The sequence below is a fragment of the Excalfactoria chinensis genome, chromosome 1 (genome assembly GCF_039878825.1).
Source record: "Excalfactoria chinensis isolate bCotChi1 chromosome 1, bCotChi1.hap2, whole genome shotgun sequence".
Lineage (NCBI taxonomy): Eukaryota > Metazoa > Chordata > Aves > Galliformes > Phasianidae > Excalfactoria > Excalfactoria chinensis.
The window spans coordinates 59,183,352-59,199,409 of record NC_092825.1 but is presented as its reverse complement, the minus strand read 5'-3'; the positions used below and the strand labels follow the sequence as shown (position 1 = coordinate 59,199,409).

The following is a 16,058-nucleotide window of genomic DNA, read 5'->3' as shown; positions in this document are numbered from 1 at the left end:
TGCCCACTATCCAAAGACTCAGACCCTTGTTCTAGAGTATGTTTAAAAATAAAGTTTGCTTTATCTGTCTTTCAGTGTATAAAACCCAGAGGAACTCTGGGCTGAAGCAAGAAAAGGCCTACACTGCAGAATGGAAATGGAAAAAAATATGAATTTCATTTCTGTAATGGTGGAGAGATCTGCAAATGAGATGACAGCAGGCAGCCCTCCTCCAATTCTTTTACCTTACCAACAAGTGAAGGAGGGCATGTAAGGCAATGCAAAAGTATACAAGTCATGTAAGATGCTGGTGAGAAGGGATTCTCCTGAGAAGACTCCTGGAAAAGGCATTTCATGATTGGGGAATTACAGAAGCAAAATTCTTCCCTCTGGAAGTTCATTAGTTAAACAGAGATTGTATCACTGTTCTGCCAAAATATACATTTTAATCAGATGCCAGATCCAAGAGATGATGTTTATAAAGCTACAGATTGAACTCCAAAGCAGCCCTACAGATTTCTATTAGAGGTCTGTATTTATAGATCTATTTAAGATGTCATGGAAACAGATTTTTTGTTTATCTATTTTTTTTAGTGGGTTCTAAACACTTTCCAATCCATTCTGCATTATTGGGGTTATTGCACATGGCCCACAAACAAAACAGCTTCCACATGGGATACAAATAAGAGCAAACTGATTATTTTCTAAAACATCTTACAGTGCTTTTTCAAAGAAGAAATATTCCCTGACTGGACATGAGCCTGAATAACCTTCTCCAGGTGGCCCTGCTTGAGCAGGGGGTTGGATCAGGTAGCCTCCAGGAGTCTCTCCCTAGCTTAACCACTGTGATTCTGTGAAGAGTTCCAGATACTTCTTCTTAAAGTCCCACTGGCACTATTGCCATGCAAATTTTGGGTATGTGTAGCAAATCCAACCTATTTATTGGGTCATTATGAGCAGGAGAAGCCTTCAGCACTTGTAGCAAACCCCAGAATATTTTTAAACTACTCTCATTAAACTAGCACAGACAGAAGAATCCCAATTAAAAACACAGATAATGTTCTGAATTAGAAAAGTCTGGAGGAGCGCTTCCTGCCTAAATGAATCAGAGTAATTTACACAGTCCATTTTTTACTTGAAGCAAGACTTGTGACACCAAATTGAATCTTCTTGCTTATAGTTTCTATCTGTACAGCACTATTGAGAACTGGTAGCTTTTGTCTATTGAATTCTTAAGCAATCATCAACATTGACCACACAGGTGTATCCTCAACTCATGAACCTCCTTTGCAGAACTGAAATAAGGTGAGAAAAGCTCCAGTCCCAAACAGTGGCAGTCACTCTGCCCAACTGCCTGTAGCATTCATTTCTAAAAGGTACTCTTGTCAGCAACTGCTTGAAGAACTCTGCAGGTTTGCATATCAAGTATTGCTTTTGAATTCAACAGCACTAGTGTTGTTTTTGTTTATTTCCCCATCCAGAAATTTCAATAAGCAAGACTTATCACATGTGCAAAGTCTAAAGACCCAATGTGCAATTCTAGACACAGACCTGGAAAGTCTACTGCATACAGGCAATAAGCATGCTGCCAAATGGGGCCGGGATAACCTGTGCTTAGTGGCATAACACTGCACTGGTGAGAGGCCAAGATATTTCAGCTGTTCTTTTGAGTTGTGCTCATTGTTGTAGGGCCCTTCTAGCTGAGGAACAACACTGTTTTAACACAGACATCTTGTAATTCAGTTTGCAGTACAAAGGAGCAATCACCATAGAGGACGCATGTAATACTAAGCATTCACATTCAGTTGGGTGCAGACTCCACACCTCTGTAAGTTTACAGCAATGCTGAACTGGCTCTCCTGAAAGAGGCTGACACTGAACCAAGATTATTCCATGCTTGCAAACACCTTTAAAAGAAGGGGTGGAGGAGTTGATCCTTGCACTTAATAATTACACTATATTAAAGTCAAATATTTGTTATTTACTTTCTTCAGTAACTTAACAGAGAGGGCTGTATAATCTCTTCTGCAGCCCTGAGGTGAAGATGTTGCATATGGAGCAGCAAGAGGCAAATTACCTTCCCCTAGAACATTCTGAATATTTACATAGGCATCTAAAGGATAAAAAATGATGGCAACGGGGCATGCATGTTTCACAAGCTGTTTTCTTTGTATGTTCTGATGTTTCTATTTGCTCTAGAACACCAAGATCCCTGAGAGCAAGAAAAATAGAAAGAAAAAAAAGGCAAACACTAACAAAACTAAGGCACTTGAAAGAAGTCATTCACACCAATGACTTCAAGTCAAACAGCTCTGTGAGAGTCTAGGCTCATCTATTACAACAAAGAGGGAAACTACAGGGCCTTTCATAGCTTGTCAACATTAAGTACAGCAAAATGAGGAGGAAGAAGGAGACGTGAGAGCTTTCCAAAAGGAAATTATTACTGGGAAGTTCCAAAGTCTCCTCATACTAACAATAGGAATGTCTAGAGGTCATCCAGAGAGCCACTTCACATTCTATTTGTTATTCTTACTTTAACCATTCCTGTATGTGAGGCAGAATTTTCAGTGGGCTGATCTCAATAACCCTTATGAGACTAGAGTGTATTTAGAATCTGTAAAAGGCACATGCATAGCCCAGATCATGACTTCCCATATGTAGCTTATTCCTCTCTGCAACTGTTTGTTGATAGTGGATTCTGTCTTTTGCTGCTCTGCCCACTATTCTTGCTCTGTATCTCAAATACTCCCAGGTTTCTGTAGCTCTTTGTTAATTTTTTCCCCAAGTCAAAGCAGTTTTAAAACAGGAAGGCAAACAACTTACAGAAATACACCTGATTTGTTTCAGAGACAGTAAACAGCTCACCGTGCACATCTCTCCTTTTGTGCCACTAGTCTGAAATAAGTAGGTAGACTTGTAGAGATCTTTGCAAAGCTACTGGCACTTTGCAAGAGAAACAGAACTCTGTTTTTCATGAAAATCCGTTCTAATGACATCAACATCTGCTCCTTGTTTAAAGAATATTTTTAACTGTTCCCTCTCTGGGAGAATGCAAGATGCCACAGTGTCTTTCATGTTCTCATGGAGCAGAAAAAATGTCGGCTCTTTTAAGGTCTGTTCTGAAATGTCCAAATAGTTTACAGCAGGGAACTCAGTGAATGCATCTCACAGGGCAAAAAGCATCTGTATTCTTCCTCCTCTAAGACTTCACATCAGAACACTGGCTTGTAAGCAGGGATTTAATTTAACAGATGGACAACACTTGGCATATTAACTCATGGGCAGTAGGTACAGTCTGGCAACACATACGTAAGCTCTTGGAGGAAATCTTGACTACTCATAAAAATAAGACAGTGCACTTCATCATCAAATAATGCTGAATTGTCTCTTTACAGTTGTTTATTCTGGTCCAGTTTTAAATATCTCAAGTAATGAAGAATCTGCGTTTCTTAGTGGGAAGACTTTTCCAGTCTTACAGAGTTCAGTATTAAGAAGCCATACTACAGCTATGACATCTATTTCTCTTTTTTTTTTTTTTCTTTAAATGGTAAGTCCTAGTTATTTCTACCTGGATGCCTATGTAAACTGCAGCAATGCCAGAAATTTGAATGTACTTAGTGAAACCTGCAACTAATACTTAACCCAGCCACAAAAAAAAAAAAAGGATATATATATTCAAATGCATACTCAAATTGTAACATGTAGTCTTGGGTTTGGGTATACACAGGTGCAAATCATGGAAGCATATGCATACAGAGTTTGCATGCTCACATAGACACATTTCCATGTAGCTAAAGACTTAGCAGGCAATAGAACTACTTGCATAGGCAAATTCTACAGGATTGGAAACATAAACCTGAACATCAAAATGTGAGAGCCTGAAGCCCCTGAAATACTAAACACTTGGAATCACGTGCTTCCAGGCACTGAAGACCCATCTAGAGCCCATGTGAGGGAAGCATTCACAAGGCTGTCTTTAACTTGTCCCAGTGCTCCCACGCCGTCACTCCTGAGTGACAGGCTCTGTCTTCTAGCCCTGAGCCACCCTTCAGAGGAACCCTTTTCTCTTCAGCCTCGAGCAGCAGCGCAAGGCAGGGCCCATTTCCCCACTCGCTTCCGTGTCCACATCACTGTGCTTTACAGAGTTTCAGGGAAGCCTGCCAATTCTCACAGAGATAAAAAGCAATACGTTATTTTGGCTGGCAAATTTTAAAACTTGCTGGCTCTCATTTATACCTGAACTGTAGCGTGCTTGGAACAGTAACTGCTATTAATAAATTTCAGCTTTCACAGGGAGAAGGACAATATTAAAATCCATGAAACTTGTGATTGGTCTTGTAGGACTTCTGCTTGCAGCCATGCATTATAATACTTGCAGAGACCACAAAACAGAAAGCTGAAATAGCTGTCAGTAGTGTCAATACAAGATCTCTCCAACTCGACTGTTTCGGGCAATAGTTAATTTCGATAATGCTTTCAACAACAGGTTGTATATAAAATTATTCACCCAGTATACTTACAGTCACGCTCTGAACAGTATTAATTGCTTATTAGCCACAAAGAGCCACAGTGTGGTAGGTGAGATGCAAGCATACAGAATACGCTGTATCCGTGTGTCTAACTGAAGGAATTACAGCCTTGACTCTCCTTCTGAGTGGGGATGGGTTGATGCCCGTGCCTTAGCAAATGTCCCAGTAAACAACAGGAAAGCTGGGACAGGTGAAGCACAGGACCTGTTCACCCTTGTATGTCACCACAATCAGTGAGAGTATCTGTTGTCTCACTTCAGTCTGAAGCCATGGTCTGAGTCCAGGTTTTGGTCCTTCTTTGCTGGAATAGTTTATATAAAGAGCGCACAGGCAGACACACACACAGCTCTGGAAAGGGAAGAGCATTTCCTGCTGGGTCAATTTATGGAGACATTCCTGTATCAAGAGCTCCTGTTTTATTCTTCTCTAAATTTTACCAGTGAACACATCCAAGACCTGGTCCAAACCTCAGCTTCACAATCAACCCAATAAACTCTGCTAGCAAAGCTATCCACTGTAGCCACTGACTGTTCAACAACTTATGCCACTTGAACTCAGAGGCATTCAAAATGAAAAACTTAGACTCAGAAAGGCCCAGGCCTTCCTTGTCCCTGAATTTAGTTTAAATGTATTAAGCTGGAGCCTCAGACCAAGGCTGTGCTTCACACAGATTAACGATCAGTTAAATTCCTGGCTGGATGGCTTGTTCATTTTTAATATCTGGTAATGGCCCTTAGGTGTTTTGGAATGGACTTTATTTCACTAGCTGCATGGGGATTACCGACTAACCGGATGCTCCCAGGAACCCTCAGAGAGCAAACAGTGTCAGTTTATTTAATAACTTTCAAAGTGAAACCAAAATCTTGTCCAAATCATGTCTCCTCTGATTTAATTAAAACACACCACACATACTGCACTGCTCTGTTAATCATTAACAAAGTTAATTGAAGACAGAAGATGTCTCTTCTCTTTCATTCAAAAGCCTCCAGCCAGTGGAAAACTTCAAAAACCATTCCCAAAAAAAGACCAGTACAGTATGATTTTTGTTAGAATGGCCAATACGTCAGTATGGTTTTTTCCCTCTCCTTCTGTATTTCTGACTCCTATAGGAATGTTAAAAAGAGAGGGTTTTTTTCCCCTTGCTTGGCAAAATACCTTTCCCAAATTTTCTAAATACTGCCTGGTATTTGCGTCAATATGACAGTCATTGGGTTTGACAAGAATCAGATTGCTAAATCCATACAAAAATGCTTTGGAAATTAGGGGCTAGTTATACATTACATTCCATTCAAATCCATCTCAGCAAACTGGCAAGGAGTGGATTTGAACCATCCCTGTTATCCACTGGCTGCTGTGGTTCACAAGAGGTTTCTCGAGGCCAACTTTCAGACTGACTCACACACAGCTCCTACTGTCTGATAAACCTCATAAGCTCTCCTGTCCCAAACCATTTTCACTTTCCAATATGACCTAGCAACTCATGAAACACATTCTCCCAGTGCAGCAAGCCTTCCCATCTTCTTCCAGGAAGGAATCAAATAGGAAATGAAACGTCAGAAGTATAACACTTTGCGGACTATTCAAGTAACAAAATACATACAGCATCCATCTTTCCAACAAAAAAAAGCTTAATTCTTCACTGTCTTCAGGTCTTAGGAAACCTATACAAATGCTTCTAGTCTCATCAGTACAGTTGTTATCTAATGGGATTTCCCTGTTGAAAGCAATAAAGGGTCAAGGCTGAACACTTCCACAAGGCCTGTCACAACAAGTCAGGACAGCACTCCATCAAGGCTGGATTCTTGCCTCCAGCTATGGCTCATACCTAATGTTTTAGAGGAAAGCAGTGGGAAAAGAAGAAAAAAGGCAAATCAGACTGCACCTGGCCCACTGAGCAAAGCTCCCCCTGTGCAGCAAAACTCCTCTGTGCCTCCTGCAGACAGGCAGCTGGGGCTCCACCGCATGCACTTCAGAGACTTTAACAATAAAAATAAAAACAACTAATTTGTTGCAGGGTAATACACATAAAAAGGCACTAAGCAGCTAAAATGAAATCATCATAACATTCAGTATTTGCATCACAGCATGCACATAAGGACATCATGATCTGGGGACTTAAGTTCAGTATAATAATAAAAAAAGAAAAAGCGTATTTTCCTCAGCACCACCCAGCACATCATTGCCCATCAGCACCATGGATGGGAAGTCCTGGAAAACAGACCTAAATGCTTTAGTATCTGAGCTGTTTGCCAGTCAGGTAGCAGAGCACAAGGAAAGCCACACAATTCTGATTTACTCGGTCCACTGGAGCCTCTGGCATGTATACATAGCCTTGGCTTCCCCCGACAGCCTAAAATGGTGATCCACACAATAGGCAGGCCCATATGAAGGAAAAAGAGGGACTGCTGTAATCTCTCATGCTCTACAGGGCTTTTTTCTTAATTTTCTATGTCTGCTTTCATTTTCATATGTAAATATTTTCTAAGTTAAGGCATCCATGAAGAAACACATTTGTAAACAAACATCTGGGCAGTACTCTTCAGACAGAGGTTGTCTCAATTCTTTACCATTGCTGACAGACTTAGGCAAGCTTCTCCTCCAGTTCAGCGCTCAAAGTCAAGGTATGAAGCAGCACTGTGCAGGTAACAGGCAAAGTCCCTTATCTGCAGGACTGCAATGTGAGCACATTTCCCTGACACAGCAGGGTCACATCCCATCCTTCAGAGTCTAATCATCAACTCAGCACTCAAGAGATCCTTTGAAATTGAGGTAATACAATGAGGATAGCCTTGGAAACACTCCAGCCACAATGAGGGAACAACATTCCCACCTCTTCTCTTCAGTGGATGTTACACACAAGCTTGCCACATGCCTAGTTAAAACTCCAAGCAGTTTTGCAGGAAGCTAAGTAACGAAATGAGAAAAGGCTCAGAAATCTGAGAGCAGGGAAAAGCAAATGTGTTCTTCTGCATTTGTTAGCACTTGCAGCACAGCATTAGTTGTCTATGATAAGATACCGTCCACAAACTTACAGTAGCCAGAGAAGGTTTTAGCAACAAGAAAATGGAAAATGGACTTCAACCTCAAACATACCTTCACTAGACAACACAAAACATCTCCCCTTTGCTATTACTATACTTAGGGAACCCCTTGGCAGTCCCTGCTGGATGGGACAGTTTTACATCCTAAGAAGCCTGCCACTAACCAGTACTCTCCCTGTCCTGTTCCTGATATTAAGATTGAAAAATTGTCTAGAAGTGACAAACAGAAACTTAACATATTCCCCAAAACAGCTGACAAACTTGTTTTTAAGATTTCAATAGCATAGCTATCAAAAGAGTCCTTAATAGTAAATTCAGGAGTAGAGCTTGCAGGAAGAATGTCAGTCACTAGCCACAAAGTGAACTCGTGATCATTTTCTAATTGCAAATGTTCCTTCAGATCTCAAAAAAAGCTGCAACCTTATTTCTAGAGCTGTAGCTATAGCTTCACAGTGATGTTCTGTGCACTGAGAGATGGCTTCAGAACATCACGTTTTATGAATAAACTTTATGGGATGGGAAGGTTTCCAGGATCTCCTTTTCCATGGGTTCTTACGGGGTTTATATGTTCTGTAGGGATTAACGCGCATGCAGTACCATGACCTCTTCTCTGAAATGAGTAATTATAGCAGGAACATACACTTCCAGTCTAAACAACATTCATTCTGAAAGTGAACATTTTCTATCACTTCAGAGCGCACACAAGTGGAGACAAGCCAGTTCTTAGAGTACCATCTTTGCCTTTACAAAGGGACAAAACTTCACTTTTAAATACAACTAAGCTGGTGCCAACGTGCCAAACAAAAAACATCTTCATCAAAATGAGAAAAAATAAATAGCAGAATTGACAATCTTGTGCTTAAAATAAATATCTTGAAACAAGCTTGACTGACATTTAAAGATCTTCATAGAGAGATCATTACCAAATTTCTCTAAAATGGCCACTAGGAATTTTAGCTCCCTAAAGCTCTTGAGAACTATTAAAATCATGTTTCCACTAAACATTTCAGGAGAACACAGAAGAGAGAAATCAGAAGTATTTTCAGAAACTTGGCAGAGTTACAAACATCTCTAATACTTGAGAACAACCTTAATTTCACACACACAAAAAGAGCTTGCAGATTTTCCATCAGCATTAATTTGTTTGCTCTGAAAATGTGAAATTCTGATCTTAAAACCAAAGGAAGACTTCAGGATTTGGTCAAGTAGAAAGCAGAAAATCCCATCAACTTCAAATGCCAAACTAGAACCTAAAATTCAAATGGAAGCATTAAACTGAATTCGTCACACTCTGCCAACAAGATAATTAACTATTGATAAGATGTCCTGCAAGAAAACTTAGATCATTTTTAATGTTGAATGTCTTGAAAAGACTGTTTAAGACTCTAATAAGCTAGATGCTATCTCAGCAAGGGCTTCTGAAACCTCCAAAGCACTCTGAAACCAATCAAGGATCTTTGGGCTTTCCCAATGTATTTAGAAAAAGGAAGGGGAGCCAAGATACATACTACTGATATGCTCATTAAAACCACGAAGAACACCGATACGTGTGCAAAGTACACTGCATAATCAAAGCCAAACAGCTCTTGGGTGGGTGCTTAATGGGTTCCCGCCTTGGCACAGGATTCAGAACAGGAAAGTTGCTCCTTCTTCACCCTGTGTGGCTCTGCCTTAGCTCTGGCAGCCTGCCTGAGTTGGTCATAGTAAGAGATGCAGCCCAAAGGATACCCTGCTCCCTTACTCCTCGCCCACCATGCATCCCAGCCACCCTTCCGTATGTGCAAGGAGGATCTGGCAGTGGCACATGCAGTCCAAGCAGCAGGAAAACATGCATCAAGACCTCATAAGGGAAGCACAGAATTTATACAGCCAAGGTAAATGGGAAATGTGCAGCTGTATAGGCTTCTCTTCCTGTGCCATGTCTTCACAGGACTTGAACATGACCTGGTGGAGCCATCAGTTTGGAAGGGACCAATAGTAAACATGCTAACACTATCATGGGCAAAGACTCTTTCAGCATCACTTAATAGGATTTAAATGCACAACAATAACACTGGGAATCCTATAAATAAAACAGTTGGCCCAATCTAGACTTGAATACAAATAGAACCATAGAATCACAAGGTTGGAAAGAACCGACAAAATCATATAGTCCAACCATCCTCCCTTTACCATACCTACAGAAAACCACTAAACCGTATCTCCTAGCTCCCTATCCAGATGCCTCTTGAACACTGTCAGGGATGGTGAATCCACCACCTCCCTGGGCAGGCCATTAAGTGCCTGACCACTCTCTGACAGAAAAAGTTTCTTCTTATGTTCAGTCTAAACCTCATATGATACAACTTTAGGCCATTTCCTTGGGTCCTTTGTTGCCTGGGAGAAGAGGTCAAGCCCCTCCTCATCACAACCTCCCTTCAGGAAGTTGTGGAGTACAATGAGGTCTCCCCTGAGCCTCCTCTTCTCCAGGCTAAACAGTCCCAGCGCCCTGAGCTGTTCCTCATAAGATTTGTGCTCCAGACTCCTCACAAGTCAATAATAGTAAACAGCAGACATTCTGGGAGAGAATGCAAGAAAAAACAACAAACAAACCAAAACTTCATGTGATCCATTACCAGTATTTTATCCTTATCAGTATTATTTAAGCACGTGTTCCTCTTACACACCATGCCCTCCCAGAACCCAGCTTTGTCCACATTTTTATATTTGAATTCCAAGTACATTTTTTGAAAAAGCAATCATCAAAAAACAAAACTTGGAAAATACCACATAATCTGTATTATTTGAGAGTTACATTGTCTTCCTCCATTCTTCCTTAGGAAAATATGAGCCATAATAATTCCCAGAATTAAGAATATTTCTATATTTACATTGTTATAATTTACAAAATCAAAATAGAAATGATATATGAAACATTATTCTTCTGTTGTTTTTTTCCTCTAAAATCTTTCTGGGGGAAAAAAGAAAAAAACATCTATGTTAAAATGTGACATTCAAAATTTCAGGGACAAAAAAATTATTCAGAGAAAGTCAAGAGAAATGGATTCACCCTGGAAGATAAACTTGATCCTTGACTGTGACCTGGCTACTCACAATGCACATGACAAAGCTTAAGAGGTTAAACATGATTCTCAGAGGAGCATAGTGCATTTTTGTTTTTAGAAACTCTACATTTAATTGAAATGAGAGATAAAGAAAATGATCCTTTGATGAACAGGGACTGGCTTTAGGCATTTTCTTATCAAGATGGCTGTGTTTAGAACCCACCCACCAACATACCAGAAACCACAGTTGGCAAAGGCTACACACAAAGGCATTTCCTGAGTTCTGACTTTCTAGCTGAGGGCCAGATGCTTCTTGATCCTTCCTTAAAAGCACAGTTAAAGAAGTGGGTGTACAGAACCTTGCCTAATCTTGCATGTTCTATGTAGAAACCAAGCAGTATCCCAACCACATGCTCAACATCAAAGAGGCAGTGGTCCATTGCTACGTTCTCAGGTGTTCCCTATTCCAGTGAGAACTGGACCAACAATCTACATTTTCTACCCCATCACCTTATAAGCTACCATTTATAACCTAAACCTACTAAATTAAGTAGTGATTATTGTGGTCCCTACCCGTACAATGCATCAAAATTCTACAATAAAAGGAAGAGCAAACATTATCATAAAAAGTAAACAGTAGCTGAAGGGATTAGAAAGAGGACTATGATTTATTGCTAACCCACACCACGAACCACCTACACCACTTCCAACGAGTTGCTTCCAGCTTTCTCTCCTATTATCTCCAGTATATAATAGGATAATTGCCTGTGTGAAATTCTCCAAAAGCACTAACCTCTCTGTACAGTTCTAATTATACTGAATGAAGAAAGGCAGCTTTTAAAGAGAGGTAAAAACTAGACTAGGCTCGAGTGCACTTTACATGTGAAACTATAAAGCAGATCAGAAACAATTCCATAGTGTGGCCTGCTAGAAACATAACAAACTCTTTGCCCACACGTGTACGTGATTTATGCTTATAGTACTATCCCATGTACACTGGATCCATATTACTCTGCGTCAATCTGCAATATGCCATACTGCATCTGCCTACAAGTATTAAGCATAGAGTGATGGAGAAAAGGGTGTTATAGTAAGAATACAGCTTCAGCAAGCCAATATCAGATTCCCAGAGCATCCTTAATTCTGCTATCTTGAGCCTGTCCGTTACAGTCCTTGGCAACCTGGTGAATCCAGATGTAAGCAGCATGATAAACTAAGAAGAATCACAATAACAGAAATTCATTGGCACAGGCCTGCTCTCTATACATTGTCTTTCTCTGGCAGTGTCCTGTAGGGCAGCTCTTTCACAGAAGTTACCCTAAATCAGCAGCATTTAATCTCCAAGTAAGGTAAATAGGAACTCTGTATGAGAAAAGCCATTATTTGGTCCCATCTTTTGAATCCATCTAAACAAAAGATCTTGGCTGCGTATGATCAAAGTCAAGCAGAGAACTCTATAGGCAATTTTCTGCATTGAGTAGATAACTTAAGCATTACCTGAGGGTCCTCAGCTGTGGTAATTGTGCAGCTGAAGCAAGATTAAAACAAAGAGGACCAAGATCTAAGCAATAAGTGTAATTAGACATATCTTTGGTACCATTTGTTAAGAACCACTCCATTGGCTTTCTCATAAGAGACTAAGACATGTCATATGAATTCAGAAAATTATTTTCATTAAATTCAGCCAGGTTATTTAAAGATATTATTTTATCCTTGTTTTTTGCCAGCATCAGTCCTATATTGATTTTGATTCCAGCCATATTATAGCATGGGAGAAAAAAGGGGAAAAAAAAAAAAAAAGTAAGAAAAAAAAATAAGGAAGCAAGAGTGAAACAAAGTACTTAGCAAAACATTTGGATTTGGGCTCTCAGTCATGCCCCTTAAAGCCATTATTTTAAAAAAGTTTATGCAGCAGAAGCATTTCTCCCACACATTAAAAAAAAAAAAAAAAAAAAAAAAAAAAAAAACCTTGAAAAACAGGAAAAGGAAATTAATGCTTCCTTCAAAATTAACTATTATAGCTATAGTCTTTAGTCTGTTACTGTGATACTCTACTGTGCCTTACCTTTGTCTGCATCTATAAGATCCTGTACTGAATTTTAAAGTCATGAGCTATCCAAAAGTTTCAAAGGGAGAATAAAGACCAGCATTTTCTCTGATGTAAAGCATTTTAAAAATCGTTTTTAAGTTACCATCAAATTACACTGAAGATCTGAAACAAACAAACAAACAAAAATGTTGTCATCGAGACAATATTATCAGAACTTAACACAGAATTTTGACAAATTTGCAGTCTCTCCACTGTGCATTCAGATGGCACAGCTGTCATCAACACAGACCAGTCAGTAGTTTCTTTTGCTTTGTCTGTGTTTCTATTCTATCAGCTTCCATCCATCTCACAGCATGCAATCATCTTGCTGACTATAGAGAAGATTCTCCACACCCCTTCTGGCATAGCCCATTCATATCCCTTCTGGTTGCCCATAGCCACATCCAGCCTGGCCTTGAATGCCTCTAGGAATGGGGCATCCACAACTTCCTTGGGCAACCTGTTCCAGTGCATCACCACCCTCTGTGTGAAAAATTTCCTCCTAACATCTAACCTAAACCTCCCCTGTCTCAGTTTAAAACCATTCCCCCTTGTCCTATCACTAACTACCCTTGTAAACAGTTGTTCCCTCTCCTGTTTGTACACTCCTCTCAAAAATTGCAAGGCCACAATGAGGTCTCCCTGGAGCCTCCTCTAAGCTAAACAAGCCCAGTTTCCTCAACCTTTCTTCATAGAAGTATGACGTATATGACTCCTATAAGTTGCATTAGTGGAATTAAAACTGTGACAAGTTTGATCAAAACAGGCTGAACATGCTAAGATTTAACTCTAATCTTCTGCAGATTTCTTGCAGAAATGCAAGGGGACATTACAAACCTACTCAGCCTCCATCATAGTAAAGCTCTTCAAAATCCCACTTAAATCCTGTGGACAGCCATTCAATTGCTATAACCCGCGTAGGTCAGCTGGAAGCTGACACAGAAATTTTGAAGTCATCCTTAACTAAGGAAAGTGTGATGATGATATTGTCATTTTACAACACGCTGCAATCCAAAGATGCACATGTCTACTGCTATTAAAATGCTGGTATTTTTACAAGAGTGGAAGGATCATGAGCAGCAGTGGAAGACTTCTAGCAGAATTCTAGACTGTGCTGAAGGGATCACTGCCAATATGGTGTGCATGGAATGGAAAGGATAGCAGAGAGAGCTCCTCAAGCTATTACAGATCATCCTAAAGAGACCACACTGTCCATTAAAATACTTCTCTTTCACCTTACAGACTGGGCACAGGAAAATGTCTGTAACACAAATTCTTACCCACGTGTTAAATTAACCATTACTTGCCCTAATTGCTCCTAAAAACTCTAAACAGATTTGATAAATGCAGTGGCTGTATTTTGTGATCTTCTATGTGTCTGTTCAAGTCTCCTTTAGTGAAGAGCTATACAACAATGTCCCTGAGAAAAATCAAGCCTAATTTAATATTTATGCAGCTTCACTGATGACAGTGTCCACATTCAATCACGTCCTGCATCACTTCATGGAGGGTAGCCCATATACCGCAGATGAGTGGATATGGCTCTTTGTTTGAAATGTATTTTTCAGTACCAAAGACTGAATTTTGTCATCTTGTCCAGATAACCATGTCTCATCTGAGCAAAAGGTCCCTTTAGCAACAGGTTTGTCTTTCACTGAAACTGCACTAAATTTGTCGTCCTGGCATTCTCTGTAAATAGCCACAACATGGCTACTTTCAAAGACAAAACACATTTCCAGGATAGAGGAGAAAGACTACCAGATATAGAAAAATATGAACAAAATGACATGTTTTACAGATAGTGAGTTAGTCTGTTTGATGGCTTTCCCAAGATTACCATTCCTCCCCTGTCAGTCAAGTTACATTAAAGCTTTTCTTCTAACATAACTCCTGGTATAAAGGCTGAAAGCTACAGGTGTAGGACCGGGCTGCTGAGACAGAAGAAGCAGAGGGAGCACATGAAATGAAAGTACAGAGCATCTCAGAAGACCTTATGCCCTATACACTTGTAGATATGCTACTTCTTAATTCCATAATACTTTGGTTTAAAAGTCCCTAAGTATGTGTGCAAAACAGTAACATTAGAGAAATTTTGCCATTACATTATTGTCTGTCGCCTTAAAACAACATGCCTTTTGCTTCTATATTGCAAGTAAAAAAGAAAATTGATGATACAAATAGCTCAATGCAATGGGCCTAAAAATAGCCTCATCATTCATAATCAGGTCTTACAAATTATGTGCACAGCAGCAAAATCCAGAATAAAAGAAAAAAGAAACAGTCCTGCTGAGGGATTTTCATTTCCATGAGTGCAATACTACTAACTGAGATGGATTCTGTTATGATTACTGTGACCTTGAATATTATGTAACTGCAGCCTGGGAGGGATATTATGTTGAAAAAACTTCATGTTAAAAAAAAAAAAAAAAAAAAAAAAAAAAAAGCTCCTAAATGTTCATGACAGAAGGGGAAAATTTGATCTTATCACATTCTAGACAACAGAAAAAGGAGTAAAATCCTAAAATGTCATGTAGCCACAGTTTCATCAGATAAGAAAGGCAAGGTAACTGCAAAAGAAATAATCTGACTAAATCCCATAAAATGAGAATGTGAGAAACATGGTGGTCTCCAGCCAGATTTTAGTGCACACATTACACCTGGCACCCCTGAGAGCTAACTCAGCAAAGCTGCCTCTCTGTCAAGACTGTGGCACGTGCAGAAAAATCTCATGATGCTCCCTGTGCCTTTTTCTTGAGAGTATTCAGCGTGGCTGCAATCCACCAGCTTTCTCTGTGCAGATTCTGACAGTTTCTGGCCTTGCTGCTGGAATATCGTGGCCAGCGCTGATTCTGAAGCAAGAAACAAAGCTGAGTCCTGCATCCCACTGGTTGCTGCTCCCCACAGGCTTTAACCACCCAAGGAAAGAGCCCTCTGGGTTAGCTGAGCTTACAGCACACTCATCAGCTCTACTCCCTAGGTTCTTCCCCATGTGGCTTGTTGATGGCTTTCAGCAAAGACGTCCCAGGACTACAGAAACCTGCCTGTGTTAGGTCATCAGCTCCCTCTGGGAAGGAGACCTCGGTCCTTTGGCCTGAATACTTGATGTTTACCACAGTTACTCCAGCAAGGCCTATCTGAGCACCCAACTTCGATCCAGTCAGGAAGCAGACAGCTTGTTTCCCTAACATTTACAAGTGTTTTGAAGGTTATACTTTCTATTTAGCAGTAATGTTTAATAACCTCTTATCTTCTGGGAAACAGCTTAACACACGGGAAATGAAACCCTGACCTTTGTGAATGTCACATTGCTCACTTGGCAAGCCTTTCAAGCCAAGGTGCAGTCTTCACTAAAAACCTCTTCCATCCTACAAGTTTC

The 16,058-nt window shown here is 40.1% G+C and overlaps 1 protein-coding gene across 11 annotated transcripts in view; it reads right to left on the bottom strand.

Annotated features, from left to right (window-relative positions):
• Positions 1 to 16,058, bottom strand: part of CALD1 (caldesmon 1) — a 180,822-nt gene that overhangs the window by 55,443 nt on the left and 109,321 nt on the right. The window lies entirely within an intron of this gene.